The sequence below is a fragment of the Ranitomeya imitator genome, chromosome 6, assembly GCF_032444005.1.
Source record: "Ranitomeya imitator isolate aRanImi1 chromosome 6, aRanImi1.pri, whole genome shotgun sequence".
Classification (NCBI taxonomy): Eukaryota; Metazoa; Chordata; class Amphibia; order Anura; family Dendrobatidae; genus Ranitomeya; species Ranitomeya imitator.
The window spans coordinates 293777675-293795215 of record NC_091287.1 but is presented as its reverse complement, the minus strand read 5'-3'; the positions used below and the strand labels follow the sequence as shown (position 1 = coordinate 293795215).

The 17541-nt window shown below is 43.6% G+C and overlaps 1 protein-coding gene across 6 annotated transcripts in view; it reads right to left on the bottom strand.

The window, feature by feature from the left end:
- MAK (male germ cell associated kinase) overlaps positions 1-17541 on the bottom strand; it is a 98735-nt gene that overhangs the window by 59212 nt on the left and 21982 nt on the right. For all 6 annotated transcript variants that reach the window (XM_069730660.1, XM_069730663.1, XM_069730662.1 and 3 more), the window contains exon 2: positions 7314-7422. The gene's annotated coding sequence lies outside the window, so the exon portion shown is untranslated. The remainder of the gene's footprint in view (positions 1-7313; positions 7423-17541) is intronic.

Genomic DNA, 17541 nt, shown 5'->3' with positions numbered 1-17541 from the left:
ACCTAAACTGTAGTAACCCCCCACAAGTGACCCCATTTTGGAAACTAGACCCCCAAGGAACTTATCTAGATGAGTGGTGAGAACTTTGAATGCCCAAGTGCTTCACAGAAGTTTAGAATGCAGAGTCGTGAAAATAAAAAATATATTTTTTTTCACAAAAAAGATATTGTAGCCCCCAAGTTTTTATTTTCATAAGGGTAACAAGAGAAATTGGACCCCAGAAGTTGTTGTCCAATTTATCCCGAGTACGCTGATGCCCCATATGTGGGGGTAACCCACTGTTTGGGCGCACGGCAGAGCTCAGAAGGGAGGGAGCACCATTTGACTTTTTGAGCGCAAAATTGGCTGTCATGTTTGGAGACCCCCTGATGTACCTAAACAGTGGAAACCCCCCAATTCTAGCTCCAACCCTAACCCCAACACACCCCTAACCCTAATCCCAACCTGATCCATAATCCTAATCACTAACCCTAACCATAATCACAACCCTTACCCCAAACAACCCTAATGTCAACCCTAACCATAACCCTAATCAAAACCCTAAATCCAACACACCCCTAATCCTAATCTCAACCCTAACCTCAAACCTAACCCTAATCCCAATACACCCCTAATCACAACCCTAACCTTAACCCTAATCCCAAACCTAACCCTAATACCAACCCTAATCCAAACCCTAACCCTAATCCCAGCTCTAACCCTAACTTTAGCCCCAACCCTAACCCTAGCCCTAAGGCTACTTTCACACTTGCGTCGTTTGGCATTCCGTCGCAATCCGTCGTTTTGGACAAGAAACGGATCCTGCAAATGTGCCCGCAGGATGCGTTTTTTGCCCATAGACTTGTATTGCCGACGGATCGTGACGGATGGCCACACGTCGCGTCCGTCGTGCACTGGATCAGTTGTGTTTTGGCGGACCGTCGGCACAAAAAAACGTTCAATGAAACGTTTTTTTGTACGTCGCATCCGCCATTTCTGACCGCGCATGCATGGCCGTAACTCCGCCCCCTCCTCCCCAGGACATAGATTGGGCAGCGGATGCGTTGAAAAACTACAGCTGCTGCTCACGTTGTGCACAATTTTCACAACGTGCGTCGGTATGTCGGGCCGACGCATTGCGACGGCCCCGTACTGACGTAAGTGTGAAAGAAGTCTAACCCTAAATTTAGCCCCAACCCTAACCCTAAATTTAGCCCCAACCCTAGCCCTAACCCTAACCCTACCCCTAACCTAACCCTACCCCTAACCCTACCCCTACCCCTAACCCTACCCCCGGCAGCCGAGACCCCAAAGATTCTCCCGGTGCCGGCCGGCGCACTGCGCATGCGCCCGCCATTTTGAAGATGGCGGCGCCCACCGGGAGACACGAGGAGCATCGGGGGAGCTAGGTGAGTATTGGGGCGCCACCTGGGACCCCTTTTCTCTGTCCTCCGATGTGCGATCACATCGGAGGACAGAGAAATTAAAAAGAGATCGCGCTTTTTTTTTTTTTTTTGCGATCGCCGGTAAACGGTTAATTACCGGCGATCGCAAATGCGGGGTGGGTTAAAAACCCCCCGAATCATGTTCTCTGGGGTCTCGGCTACCCCCGGCAGCCGAGACCCCGGAGAAAATCGGCCTCTGGGGGGCGCTATTGACTTTTTCCACAGCGCCGTTAATTAACGGCGCTGTGGTTTAAGTACCCTTAGCGGCCGCCGTTAAAAGGCGTATCGGCGGTCGCTAAGGGGTTAAACAAACATTTTTGATCACTTTCATTCTGTTTATGGTAGGTGAGATTAATAAAATAATCTGACATTTATCCTGCACAGTGAGAAAAATATAATTCTATAGTACAAGTATTACGAATGTGCCAATACCAATTTTGTAAAAAAAATTTCCATAATAAAAAAAGTTTCAATGTCAAATAATGCTACTCTTGTTTTTCATTACATGGATTCTTAAACGGGTTTTACAGTTTAAAAAAAAAAACAAGAAAAAAAAAAAACGCCTGTCCATTGGCTAGTTTATAAAAAACAAAAAACGTTAAATACACAACACACACAAAACGGCCCTTTACTCGCCCTCCCCAGGAGTATCCTCTGTGGTCTGCAGAACGAAAATGTTGTCAACAGCCAATCAGTGAGCTCAGCGACTCGTCCCATCAACTTCAGCAATGGGGGACACTGGCGCCGCAGACAATAACAGACACCGCGACCAGCGGCAAAGACTCAGCTCTGGACCTCGGGAGGGTGAGTAAAGCTCAGTTTGTTTGTTTTTTTTTAGGAGAATCTGCATAATAAAAAAAGAAAAAGTAGCATTTTGTACAATAAAACATGCTTTAATATGAAAAAAAAATAAATGGCATCACCAAACTTAACTACGGTACTTGTCCTATACAATTATCATTTAATTTTTATATTAATAAACTCAATGTTTTTTTTTTATTTACAAAACATTTTAGTCCTACCAGGAGACTTGGGTATGTGATTCCTTGATCACATTCATTATACACTGGTTTTTAGCCCAAGTCATATGGTAAGGCTTGTTAAAGAGTCAATATTGACTTTTCGGATTGCTGCTCCCAATAGGTGGCGCTAGAGTTCTAGCCCTCTTCCTCTCTGATGAGATCATTTGCATATTTAACTTCCCAGTGGAGCAAGCATGGCTTATAAGGCTCCTCACTCCGACATGCCAGGCTTGGCTTGTCACTCTCCACAAGGAGAACCCATTGTACACTGCTATACTTACGTAGTAGAATGTTGTAGGCTTGCTAGTTTGTATTCTACTGTCGGAGAGACTATTAGGCCTCTAGATCCCATAGTAGACCATGGACACCCTGGGACCAAGTTGTAGGAGTTCTTATGGACGCTTGTTTCACGCTTATCTTTCAGTGTTAACAGGGTGCCCATTAGCCGATGAACGGACAAAACATTCTTTCGTCGGGTGAAATGATCTTTTGCGCAGCTCACTAGATCATTCTCAGCAGTGCATAGCCCTGTGGAAAAAGGACTCACCCTGCTGAGAACAATGGCAGTCTATAGGCATGGAGAGATCTATTACAGATCACCCAGTGCACATCGTTTACTTTGGTCTCGCTGTGCAAACAAGATAAAGGAAAAAAATAAACAGTGGTAAAAAGTAGTATATACCAAAAAGTAGTAAAAACTGCAGCTTGTCCTGCAAAAAACAATCTCGCCCACAGCTCTATCTAAAGAAAAATAAAAAAGTTATGGGTATCAGAATATGGTGACCAGACAAAAAAAAATTTAGTTTTTTTTTTTAAAACTGATTTCTTCTGCAAAAGTAGCAAATCAGATTAAAAACAAAACAAAACAAAAAAAACACCACACACTATAAAGATTTGGTTTTCCCATGATCGAATCGGCCCGCAGAATATAGATAACGTTAATTATACCAAAAGGAGATTGTTTTTTACAAAATAAACAACAAATAGAATTGCTGTTTTTTTGTACTTTTTGATTCCTAAGAAGTTATTAAAAGTTGAATCTACCACAAAATGGTACCAATGAAAACTACAGCTCGGCACGCAAAAAATAAGTGCTCATACAGGTCCACTGATGGAAAATTGTGAAACCTATGGCTCTCAGAATATGGCAACCCCAAAACAAATGATTTTTTTCCCCAAAGTGTGTAATTGTAAAAAAGTTATAAAACCTAGATAAAATTATACACATGTTGGTATCGCCATATTTGTACCGACTGTACTATAGCGCTCACTGAATGTGTTGGGGAACACTCACTTGGCAGCGAGATTAAGGCACACAGGAACGATTTTCCACTTAAACAATCTATTTGGTTTATTTACACAGCATAAATCGCATAAAGTAAAGTCCATTTCATTACATCAACAGAACCTTCCAGGAGCTCCGCTCCAACCGCTGACTTCTTGTCAGTACTGGCTTCCAGGGAAGCTGCCTTAAGGTACCTTCACACTAAGCGAGGTCGCTAGCGAGATCGCTGCTGAGTCACAAGTTTTGTGACGCAACAGCGACCTCAGTAGCGATCTCGCTATGTTTGACACGTAGCAGCGACCAGGCCCCTGCTGTGAGATCGCTGGTCGTGTCGGAATGGCCTGGACCTTTTTTTGATCGTTGAGGTCCCGCTGGGTAGCACACATCGCTGTGTTTGACACCTTACCAACGACCTCGTTGACGACTCAGACACCAACACATAGGCGTGCATTTGCGTTGCCTTTTCCGCACCCCTCCGCTCCGATTGGTGGTCGCTACTGCGTTCTGACTGGCGGTCATGCCTGCAACAGAAGGCGACATAGTAGCGCTTCCATCCTAGGTGTCAGAAGAACCGTTGAAGAATAGATAAATCGAAGAGGAGTCGCAGGCCGGAGAACTCTACAACGATCTGCAAACCACCACGCGGTCAGGAACAAAGGACGGAAGGGCTATTGTGTCGCCTCATAAGGCAAGGCCGCCACCAATCAGAACGCAGTAGCGACCACCAATCGGAACTGAATGGGCGCGGAAAAGGCAACGCAAATGCACGCCTGTGTGACTACAACGTCACACAGGACGTCCCTCATCGAGGTCTGAATCGTCATAATAGCTGCCATGTGACAGGGTCACAACGACCAACGACATCGTTGTACAGGTCGCCGCATCGCTGCTGCGTCATTGGGAAGATCTCACTGTTTGACATCTCACCAGCGACCACATAGCGACGCAGCAACGATCCCTGACAGGTTGTATCGTTGTCGGGATCGCTTTAGCGTCGCTAAGTGTGACGGGGCCTTGCCTTACTGTGATCACTGACCCATACTATGACTTGCTCGACAAGCTCCAACCAGTCAGTTCCAGACCCTCAGAAGGCTGGTAGTTTCCCCAATTTACATAGCCAACACAGACTCTGCAGGCACATGTCCTCCTCCATGTGGTATCCAGGAAACCGGTCCTCTTCCAGGACCTTCCAAAACAGAGACCATGTGACCAAACAACAGTCTCATTATATGCCATGAGACACATCCATTGATGGGAGGTAAGTGGTTAGCCAGACCCGCCCAGCTCTCCAGCTAACCTGCAAGCCCAGCCCACATGAACTAAGCAAGGCTTAGGCTTAGGAACTACAGGTCCCAGAGCAACATTCCAGGCTTACAACACAGACGACTTTCGCCTCTGTGACACATACCGGCCATTCACAATAATGCCGGTCACTGTCTCACACGACACATTGAATAAAAGTGAGCACTTAATATCTGCAGTATGGCAAACAGTGTAAAATGTAAAAGGCAAAAAAACAGTGGCAGAACGGTTTGTTTATATTCCTTCCCACAAAGAGTTCACAAAAGTTTCTAAATAAAGTGTTCTAAACCCCAAATGATGCTATTGAGAAATGCAACGATTCCCGGAAAAAACATGCCTTCTTATGACTACGTCACCCAAAAAACATAAAAATAAGTTATGGCTCCTGAAAGAAGGCAATAAAGGGGAAAAAAGGGCCCAAACTGTGATGTGAAGGGGTTACATTATGGGAAAATGTAATTACGTACTGAAATGGGCCTCTTTATAGCAGTAAATACTGTAGAGTTATACGGAGACCCCATTTCTAGGTTTCGGTTTCCCGGGAATTACACAGCACCAGCTGCTGGGTCTTATGTTGTTTAGCTCAGAGCACAGATTAGAGGAATGATCTCAATCACATTAAGGCCTGGCGCACATTAACTTATTACGGTTGCAGTAAAACCTTTGCGTTGTGGGGGGCACACAGACTTCTATAGGGCTACACGGTACCGTGGGGCATTTCATTCTCACATGGAGACATACAGACCTGTCGTTTTCCGTTACTTCAATGAACATACACAATGAGCAGCTCAGTTTACGGCAAATTTAGTGTTTAAAAATCAGTTTGTAGAATTCTAAACAATCTGTAATTAAATCACATTTCCAAAACTCTTCTAACCACATTAATTATTGTATCAACCCCTTCTTGATCGAAATGTTTGGCCCTGATAATATAAAAAAGCCTATACTCCCCTCCCGTGCCGGCACCGTTCCAGTGGTTCTGGGGCTCTCATGCGGTTGTCATAACAAGCGATCCCGCGCCCAATCAGTGCTGGCGTCACTGTCCCCGCCTTCATACAAACTGAACATGAGGAGGAAGTCCGGGCTGCAGCGGATCTCTGACTTCCTCTTCATGTTCAATTCATACGAAGGTGGGGACAGAGACACCAGCGCTGATTGGGTGCCAGGGTCACGTGTCATAACCGCATGAGATCCCCGGGAACAAAAGTGCCAACACCACGGGAACGGCGCCAACACGGGGGTGAGTATAAGATTTTTTCATTTTATGGAGGCCAAGCTTGGGGTATGAGAAGGGGTTGTCCAAGTAGTGGACATCTTCTTTAAAGGATTACTACCATCTTTAAAATGTATCACCTGTCTGTCGAATAGATGATACCTGGCTGCTCAGTAGGGATCTGACCACTACGACCATCACAAAGCAAAGTCTAACGAGAGTGTCGGCCATCATGTGCACCTCTACCCTATTCATTTTCTATGTGAGAGAGGGAGACAAACGAGTATCGCGCTCAGCTTCTTGAATGAGTGCAATGGTGCACGTCTGGCCATTCACACGGGATACCAACGGCCAGATTCTCAATGTTCAACAAGCTTTCTCCTACCCTATGGATAGGTGATCTCTTCTAAAGATGGGAATAACCATGTAAAAAAAGAGCTGGCCAGTCTATGGTAAAATTAGTAATAAACTGATGTGTTTCATGCCACTATTCTGTATACTATCGCAATACTTCAGATTTTTATGTGAAGGGCTCATTCAGACAACATTTTCCCCACGTACGAGAATCTACGGATTATTCTGAACAGAGTTTAATCAGAGTGTGGTATTTCCTCATTATTGGGAGAAATTTTAAAAAAAAATTCTATACCTTCTCCATTCTTACAGATTGAAAAAATTGGAGCACACTGGGATGCCATCTGAATGTGATCTGTTTTTTTTCACAAACCTATTGACTTAAACTCCCGATTTTGATCCGACCTTTGGAACAAAATCGGACGTGTCTCCACAATTTGTGGACATGTGAATAGCCCCATAGACTATTACAGGTACGAGTGCCATCTGTAAAAAACACAGATAGCATTCGTGCATGAAAGATCAGACGTCTGAATGAGGCCTTAGACCTCTAATGTCCGTGTGAACATCTGATGTGGAATGCTCTCCTTAGGAATATAGATGGCGGCGATCACATAATATACCCACGTATACATTGGACACGTGATACACGTACCCATGACCACAGCGACTGAATGAAGTGAGCACACGCAAGAACAGAAACGCAAAATCACCTGTATCCACGATGGAGAACACTGGGGAAGGGATCACGTTGGTGTATCAAGTCACAACTGGCATCTTAGCACTCACTGTGTCCAATGTTTACAAAGGCATCAGGAAGCCCTAAAATAGAAAGTTGAGGTTAGCACTGAGATTGTATAGGGAAGATTTCCTACCATAAAACACAATCAATTATGACCTATTACAAGTAGAACTCCTCCCAAAGTTTTAATCCCTTTAATATATTGCAATCATCATATTATATAGCACTTTGTACTTACAATTGCTCATTTTTCACTTCTACCCAGTTAATTCTTCTCTTTCCTCTGCTCTATGTAGAACCAGGAAGTCCGTTGTCACTGCATTTATCATTCCCCTCTTCACATTCTGACCCAGCTGCTCAGCTCCTCTCCCTGCCAGGGACTTTTGCAGTGACTGATGAGTCATGCAGGGATAATTGACCTCCTGTTTCTACATAGAGCATGGGATTCAGCTAGACAGTTTTTATTCATGTGATGTCATAGACCTAATGGAAAAGAGAAGAATTATTGGGTAGAAAGACCAAATGAGCAATTGTAAGTACACAGTGCTGTATAATAAGATGACTGCAATATATTATGAGGATAAAAAGTTTGATGGGAGGATGAGGGCTTCTTTAATTAAAGTATACCTTTGTTAGTATGAGATGTCATGAAGTCATAGCGAGTGTAGACAAACAAACCACCAATCTTAGGAATGTGGTTAAACATTCATCCATAGATACAAGCACACTGGGTACTAATGCTGGGACAATAGCTTTACCCCGGTGTAAAAATTCCATGTGGAGGACATAAGCTAGAAAGGTGAAACAAGAGGACACGTGCCCAGCCGATGTTGCCAGGTTACACTGTAAATAGAAATACAGACCATAACATGACAATGCATAGTAGTCAGTACTTTAACCAGTAACCAGATCAAGACCGAGCAATTTACCACTGTTCCCCACCAGCACTTTTTCAGGTGTTTTTGAGCATGCAGTTTAAAAAAACATTTCTGGATATTCTAGCAATCTTTGCATCTTTTCATGCTACACACAAAAAAAAAACAACTTTCCTTTTAGGTCAGTTACCGTATATTTTTTCCTTTTGTCTTTTGCTTATATTAGATCGGTGGAAAAATAAGAGGAAGGGAGGGCCTGTTTTTCCCCCATTTATTTATAACAACAGAAAGAATTACTAAAATATATTTAAACACTCGATCCCAATAACAAATATTTTTATGTATTGGACATGGTTTTTTTTTTTTTTTTTTTTTTTTTTACAGTGGTGGGGCTAATAATAGCAATTTGGATTGACAGTGGCATTTTTTTTATAATTTAATTTATTTTTTTACCGGTTATTTTTATTTAATTTATTCTTCAAAATGGCCCCGGATACGTGTAGAACCCCAGCCATGGCCACTAGTGGAAGACGGAGTAGCTCCGCAACAGATCATTCCTGAAGGGCGCCCACACCGACAAGGGTTCCATGTGTCAGACCCCGACCAATCAGATACTGATGACCTATCCTGAGTAGATAACTTCTTTAACCCCTTTACCCCCAAGGGTGGTTTGCACGTTAATGACCGGGCCAATTTTTACAATTCTGACCACTGTCCCTTTGTGAGGTTATAACTCTGGAACGCTTCAACGGATCCCAGTGATTCTGACATTGTTTTCTCGTGACATATTGTACTTCATGACAATGGTAAAATTTCTTTGATATTACCTGCGTTTATTTGTGAAAAAAACGGAAATATGGCGAAAATTTTGAAAATTTCTCAATTTTCCAACTTTGAATTTTTATGCAATTAAATCACAGAGATATGTCACACAAAATACTTAATAAGTAACATTTCCCACATGTCTACTTTACATCAGCACAATTTTGGAACCAAAATTTTTTTTTTGTTAGGGAGTTATAAGGGTTAAAAGTTGACCAGCAATTTCTCATTTCTACAACACCATTTTATTTTAGGGACCACATCTCATTTGAAGTCATTTTGAGGGGTCTATATGATAGAAAATACCCAAGTGTGACACCATTCTAAAAACTACACCCCTCAAGGTGCTCAAAACCATATTCAAGAAATTTATTAACCCTTCTGGTGCTTCACAGGAATTTTTTGAATGTTTAAATAAAAATAAACATTTAACTTTTTTTCACAAAAAATTTAATTCAGCTCCAATTTGTTTAATTTTACCAAGGGTAACAGGAGAAAATAGACCCCAAACATTGTTGTACAATTTGTCCTGAGCACGACAATACCCCACATGTGGGGGTAAACCACTGTTTGGGCGCATGGCAGAGCTCGGAAGCGCCATTTGACTTTTCAATGCAAACTTGACTGGAATTGAGATGGGATGCCATGTTTCGTTTGGAGAGCCCCTGATGTGCCTAAACATTGAAACCCCCCACAAGTGACACCATTTTGGAAAGTAGACCCCTTAAGGAACTTATCTAGATGTGTGGTGAGCACTTTGACCCACCAAGTGCTTCACAGAAGTTTATAATGTAGAACCGTAAAAATAAAAAATCATATTTTTTCACAAAAATTAACTTTCCGCCCCCAATTTTTTATTTTCCCAAGGGTAAGAGAAGAAATTGGACCCCAAAAGTTGTTCTACAATTTGTCCTGAGTACGCTGATACCCCATATGTGGGGGTAAACCACTGTTTGGGCGGATGGGAGAGCTCAGAAGGGAAGGAGCGCCGTTTGACTTTTCAATGCAAAATTGACAGGAATTGAGATGGGACGCCATGTTGCGTTTGGAGAGCCACTGATGTGCCTAAACATTGAAACCCCCCACAAGTGACACCATTTTGGAAAGTAGACCCCCTAAGGAACTTATCTACATGTGTGGTGAGCACTTTGACCCACCAAGGGCTTCACAGAAGTTTATAATGGAGAGCCGTAAAAATAAAACAAAAATTTTTTCCCACAAAAATTATTTTTTAGCCCCCAGTTTTGTATTTTCCCGAGGGTAACAGGAGAAATTGGACCCCAAAATTTGTTGTCCAATTTGTTGTGAGTGCGCTGATACCCCATATGTGGGGGGGAACCACTGTTTGGGCGCATGGGAGGGCTCGGAAGGGAAGGAGCTCCATTTGGAATGCAGGCTTAGATGGAATGGTCTGCAGGTGTCACATTGGATTTGCAGAGCCCCTAATGTACCGAAACAGTAGAAACCCCACACAAGTGACCCCATATTGGAAACTAGACCCCCTAAGGAACTCATCTAGATGTGTTGTGAGAGCTTTGAACCCCCAAGTGTTTCACTACAGTTTATAACGCAGAGCCGTGAAAATAAAAAATCTTTTTTTTTCCCACAAAAATTATTTTTTAGCCCCCAGTTTTGTATTTTCCTATTTGTCCTGAGTACGCTGATACCCCATATGTTGGGGTAAACCCCTGTTTGGGCACACGGGAGAGCTCGGAAGGGAAGGAGCACTGTTTTACTTTTTCAACGCAGAATTGGCTGGAATTGAGATGGGACGCCATGTCGCGTTTGGAGAGCCCCTGATGTGCCTAAACAGTGGAAACCCCCCAATTATAACTGAAACCCTAATCCAAACACACCCCTAACCCTAATCCCAACAGTAACCCTAACAACACCTCTAACCGTGACACACACCTAACCCTAATCCCAACCCTATTCCCAACTGTAAATGTAATCTAAACCCTAACCGTAACTTTAGCCCCAATCCTAACTGTAGCCTTAACCCTAGCCCCAACCCTAACTTTAGCCCCAACCCAAACTGTAGCCCTAACCCTAACCATAGCCCTAACCCTAACTTTAGCCCCAACCCTAACTGTAGCCTTAACCCTAGCCCTAACCATAGCCCTAACCCTAGCCCTAGCCCTAGCCCTAACCCTAGCCCTAACCCTAGCCCTAGCCCAAACCCTAACCCTAGCCCTAACCCTAGCCCTAACCCTAATGGAAATAAATACATTTTTTAAATTTTTCCCTAACTAAGGGGGTGATGAAGGGGGGTTTGATTTACTTTTATAACGGGTTTTTTAGCGGATTATTATGATTGGCAGCCGTCACACACTGAAAGACGCTTTTTATTGCAAAAAATATTTTTTGCGTTACCACATTTTGAGAGCTATAATTTTTCCATATTTTGGTTCACAGAGTCATGTGAGGTCTTGTTTTTTGCGGGACGAGTTGACGTTTTTATTGGTAACATTTTCGGGCACGTTACATTTTTTGATCGCTTTTTAGTCCGATTTTTGCGAGGCAGAATGACCAAAAACCAGCTATTCATGAATTTCTTTTGGGGGAGGCGTTTATACCGTTCCGCGTTTGGTAAAATTGATAAAGCAGTTTTATTCTTCGGGTCAGTACGATTACAGCGACACCTCATTTATATCTTTTTTTATGTTTTGGCGCTTTTATACGATAAAAACTATTTTATAGAAAAAATAATTATTTTTGCATCGCTTTATTCTCAGGACTATAACTTTTTTTTTTTTTTGCTGATGATGCTGTATGGCGGCTCGGTTTTGCGGGACAAGATGACGCTTTCAGCAGTATCATGGTTATTTAGATCTGTCTTTTTGATCGCGTTATTCCACTTTTTCTTCGGCGGTATGATAATAAAGCGTTGTTTTTTGCCTCGTTTTTTTTGTTTTTTTTCTTACGGTGTTTACTGAAGGGGTTAACTAGTGGGCCAGTTTTATAGGTCGGGTCGTTACGGACGTGGCGATACTAAATATGTGTACTTTTATTGTTTTTTTTTTTTTATTTAGATAAAGAAATGTATTTAGGGGAATAATATATATATATTTTTTTTCATTATTTAGGAATATTTTTTTTATTTTTTTTGTACACATTTTGAAAATTTTTTTTTTACTTTTTTACATTGTCCCAGGGGGGGACATCACAGATCAGTGATCTGACAGTGTGCACAGCACTCTGTCAGATCACTGATCTGACATGCAGCGCTGCAGCCTTCACAGTGCCTGCTCTAAGCAGGCTCTGTGAAGCCACCTCCCTCCCTGCAGGACCCGGATCCGCGGCCATCTTGGATCCGGGGCTGGAGGAAGCAGGGAGGGAGGTGAGACCCTCGCAGCAACGCGATCACATCACGTTGCTGCGGGGGGCTCAGGGAAGCCCGCAGGGAGCCCCCTCCCTGCGGGAAGCTTCCCTATACCGCCGGCACATCGCGATCATCTTTGATCGCGGTGTGCCAGGGGTTAATGTGCCTGGGGCGGTCCGTGACCGCTCCTGGCACATAGTGCCGGATGTCAGCTGCGATAAACAGCTGACACCCGGCCGCGATCGGCGGCGCTCCCCCCGTGAGCGCCGCAGATCGCGCTGGACGTACTATCCCGTCCGTGGTCATTGGGGCCCACCCCACCTCGACGGGATAGTACGTCCCATGTCAGAAAGGGGTTAAGGCTGTGTGCACACGTTGCGTTTTTTTCGCTATAAAACCGCATTAAAAAAAACATACATTATGCATCCCATCATTTAGAATGCATTCCGCAATTTTTGTGCACATGATGCGTTTTTTTCCACGAAAAAGTATCGCGGTAAAAAACGCAGCATGTTTGTTAATTTTGTGGATTTTTCTAGTTTTTCCCGCTATTTAATGCATTGGGAAGCTCCGGAAAAAAACACGAAAAAACATTCTCATGAACGTTTCGTATCCGATTGGCTCCCCTGGAAAACATTTAGATCCAATGCGTCTTAATATTGTTCTTTACTTGTCTTTGCTCTTTCGCAAATTCCATGCTATCGGGCAGTTTACTTTAGAGTGATATCCTCACAGGTACTTGAAATGTTATGTTTATTGTTCCCCCCCTTCCCCCTATCTCCCTCCTTGACTTTACCCCTCAGCCCCCCCCTTGCCCTGCCCTTCTTACCCCTCCCCCCCTCCACCACTCCTATCCTTCCCAAATGATGTTAAGGTACTGTCACACTAGACGATATCGCTAGCGATCCGTGACGTTGCAGCGTCCTCGCTAGCGATATCATCCAGTGTGACAGGCAGCAGTGATCAGGCCCCTGCTGGGAGATCGCTGGTCGGGGAAGAAAGTCCAGAACTTTATTTCGTCGCTGGACTCCCCGTAGACATCGCTGAATCGGCGTGTGTGACACCGATTCAGCGATGTCTTTGCTGGTAACCAGGGTAAACATCGGGTAACTAAGCGCAGGGCCGCGCTTAGTAACCCGATGTTTACCCTGGTTACCATCCTAAAAGTAAAAAAAACAAACACTACATACTTACCTACAGCCGTCTGTCCTCCAGCGCTGTGCTCTGCTCTCCTCCTGCTCTGGCTGTGAGCGTCGGTCAGCCGGAAAGCAGAGCGGTGACGTCACCGCTCTGCTTTCTGGCTGCCCGGCGCTCACAGCCAGACCAGAGAAGCAGAGCGCCGAGGACAGACAGCGGTAGGTAAGTATGTAGCGTTTGTTTTTTTACTTTTTAGGATGGTAACCAGGGTAAACATCGGGTTACTAAGCGCGGCCCTGCGCTTAGTTACCCGATGTTTACCCTGGTTACCGGGGACCTCGGGATCGTTGGTCGCTGGAGAGCGGTCTGTGTGACAGCTCTCCAGCGACCAAACAGCGACGCTGCAGCGATCCGGATCGTTGTCGGTATCGCTGCAGCGTCGCCATGTGTGACGGTACCTTTAGTCTTGGTTTGTTTAATGCCATTAATGTAATGGACATGATTTATTTACGCTAACATAAACTGTGTGTAATGTTCTTCGTCTTTACTTTAAATAAAGAATTTACAAAAAGAAAAAAAAAAAACACGAAAAAAAAACCGCACAAAAAACGCATGCGAATTTCTTGCAGTAAATGTCCACTTTTCTTCAGGAAATTTCTGCAAGAAATCCTGACGTGTGCCCATACCCTAAGGCTATGTGCACACGCTGCGGATCCGCAGCTGCGGGTCAGCAGCAGTTTCCCATGAGTTTACATTACAATGTAAGCCTATGGGAAACAGAAAACGCTGTGCACATGCTGCGGGAAAAAACGCGTGGAAACGCAGCGGTTTACATTCCGCAGCATGTCACCTCTTTCCACGGATTCCGCAGCAGTTTTACACCTGCTCCAATAGAAAATTAAATACCAAATAATTTGTGTTTGCAATCATTTTCAGGAAGAAAATGAGTATTATCTGACAGAATTGCAGGGGTGTCAATACTTTTGACCATGACTGTATATATAACTTGTACAAGTAAATCATGTCCTCCGTTAAAGGAAGCCTGTCACCTTTAAAATGAATATCAACCTCTTCCCCGTTCCAACAAACCGCCATATACAGTACAGACCAAAAGTTTGGACGCACCTTCTCATTTAAAGATTTTTCTGTATTTTCATGACTATGAAAATTGTACATTCACACTGAAGGCATCAAAACTATGAATTAACACTCGTGGAATTATATAGTTAACAAAAAAGTGTGAACAACTGAAATTATGTCTTATATTCTAGGTTCTTCAAAGTAGCCACCTTTTGCTTTGACTGCTTTGCACACTCTTGGCATTCTCTTGAAGAGCTTCAAGAGGTAGTTACCGGGAATAAGGCAAACAGGAAAAGAAATCCAGCTTCCAAAAATATCAAGATTTATTGAGGATAAAATCCAAAGTCCAATGACATGGTTCACAGGAGAATGAGTAGCAGCATGCCTAATAGGTGAGCTGGTTTTTCACTATTTTTCCTTGTTCAGTTCAGTTACCGGGAATAGTTTTCACTTCACAGGTGTGCCCTGTCAGGTTTAATAAGTGGGATTTGATCGGGATCTGTGGAAGCGCCGTGTGCGCGAAACAGCTGTCATCCTGTGGTCAACATGATGATCTCCTTGTCCATTTGGCACATGTCCTAATAAAGACTTCATTGTTTTACCGGGATGGGTGAGTGCAAACCTTATTTTCTTTTTCTTCTGGTTTTAATAAGTGGGATTTCTTGCCTTATAAATGGTGTTGGGACCATCAGTTGTGTTGTGCAGAAGTCTGGTGGATACACAGCTGATAGTCCTACTGAATAGACGGTTAGAATTTGTATTATGGCAAGAAAAAAGCAGCTAAGTAAAGAAAAACGAGTGGCCATCATTACTTTAAGAAATAAAGGTCAGTCAGTCCGAAAAATTGGGAAAACTTTGAAAGTGTCCCCAAGTGCAGTGGCAAAAACCATCAAGCGCTACAAAGAAACTGGCTCACATGAAGACTGCCCCAGGAAAGGAAGACCAAGAGTCACCTCTGCTTCTGAGGATAAGTTTATCCGAGTTACCAGCCTCAGAAATCGCAGGTTAACAGCAGCTCAGATTAGAGACCAGGTCAATGCCACACAGAGTTCTAGCAGCAGACGAATCTCTACAACAACTGTTAAGAGGAGACTTTGTGCAGCAGGCCTTCATGGTAAAATAGCTGCTAGGAAACCACTGCTAAGGACAGGCAACAAGCAGAAGAGACTTGTTTGGGCTAAAGAACACAAGGAATGGACATTAGACCAGTGGAACTCTGTGATTTGGTGTGATGAGTACAAATTTGAGATCTTTGGTTCCAACCACCGTGTCTTTGTGCGACGCAGAAAAGGTGAACAGTTAGGCTATGTGCACACATAAGAAAAGAGATGCAGAATTTTCTGTACAAAATCCGCATCTCCTGACAGAATCCGCAGCTGCGGATCTGCTGCGGTTTTTATACGTTTTTTTTTGTGTGCGGAATTGATGCGGATTTTGTGCAGATTTTCTGCAGTTTTTATCACTGCGGATTTCTATTAATGGAGGGGTGCAGAAACGCTGCAGATCTACACAAAAGAAGTGACATGCACTTCTTTGAAATCTGCAGCGTTTCTGCGCGGATTTTTCTGCACCATGTGCACAGCTTTTTTTTTCCACATTGATTTACATTGTACTGAAAATCACAGTGCAGTTCTGCAGCGTTTCTGCGCAGAAAAAAAAACGCTGCACATATGCACTAAATCTGCATAGTGTGCACACAGCCTAGACTCTACATGCCTGGTTCCCACCGTGAAGCATGGAGGAGGAGGTGTGATGTGCTTTGCTGATGACACTGTTGGGAATTTATTCAAAATTGAAGGCATCCTGAACCACCATGGCAAGCACAGCATCTTGCAGCAGCATGCTATTCCATCTGGTTTGCGTTTAGTTGGACCATCATTTATTTTTCAACAGGACAATGACCCCAAACACACCTCCAGGCTGTGTAAGGGATATCTGACCAAGAAGGAGAGTGATGGGGTGCTACGCCAGATGACCTGGCCTCCACAATCACCAGACCTGAACCCAATCGAGATGGTTTGGGGTGAGCTGGACCGCAGACTGAAGGCAAAAGGGCCAAAAAGTGCTAAGCATCTCTGGGAACTCCTTCAAGATTGTTGGAAGACCAATACCGGTGACTACCTCTTGAAGCTCATCAAGAGAATGCCAAGAGTGTGCAAAGCAGTCATCAAAGCAAAAGGTGGCTACTGTTAAGAACCTAGAATATAAGACATAATTTCAGTTGTTTCACGCTTTTTTTGTTAAGTATATAATTCCACATGTGTTAATTCATAGTTTTGCTGCTTTCAGTGTGAATTTACAATTTCAGTCATGAAAATACAGAAAAATCTTTAAATGAGGTGTGTCCAAACTTTTGCTCTGTACTGTACACGTACAGTAAACTGCACACACACACACTGTACTAATAGTACGTCACTGACAGCTATATATCTATCTATTCTATGTGTATATACTGTATGTAATCCATCTCTTCTATGCATGCTGTCGGCATCTGCAGTGATTTTACAGTACGTGGTGCTGAACTGCCGGCTTTTCTTCTTTCTAAGTAAAAAAAAATCTACTATATAAAGGTGTGTGTGTGTGTGTGTGTGTGTGTGTGTGTGTCCGGGATTGGCATCTGCACCGTCGCAGCTACAGCCACAAAATTTTGCACAGTCACACGTCTGGACCCCGAGAGCGTCATAGGCTATGTTGTGATGCGAAATTTTAACCCCGCGCGTTCCAATTCACCAAACAATTTTGCCCCTATCTATATAATGGGGAAAAAAGTGAAAGGAAAAGTGTTGGAGGCGTCGCAGCTACAGAAACAAAATTTTGCACAGTCACACGTCTGGACCCTGAGAGCGTCATAGGCTGCGTTGTGAGGTGAAATTTTAACCCCGCGCTTTCCAATTCACCAAACAATTTTGCCCCTATCTACATACTGGGGAAAAGTGAAAGGAAAAGTGTTGGAGGCAAATTGA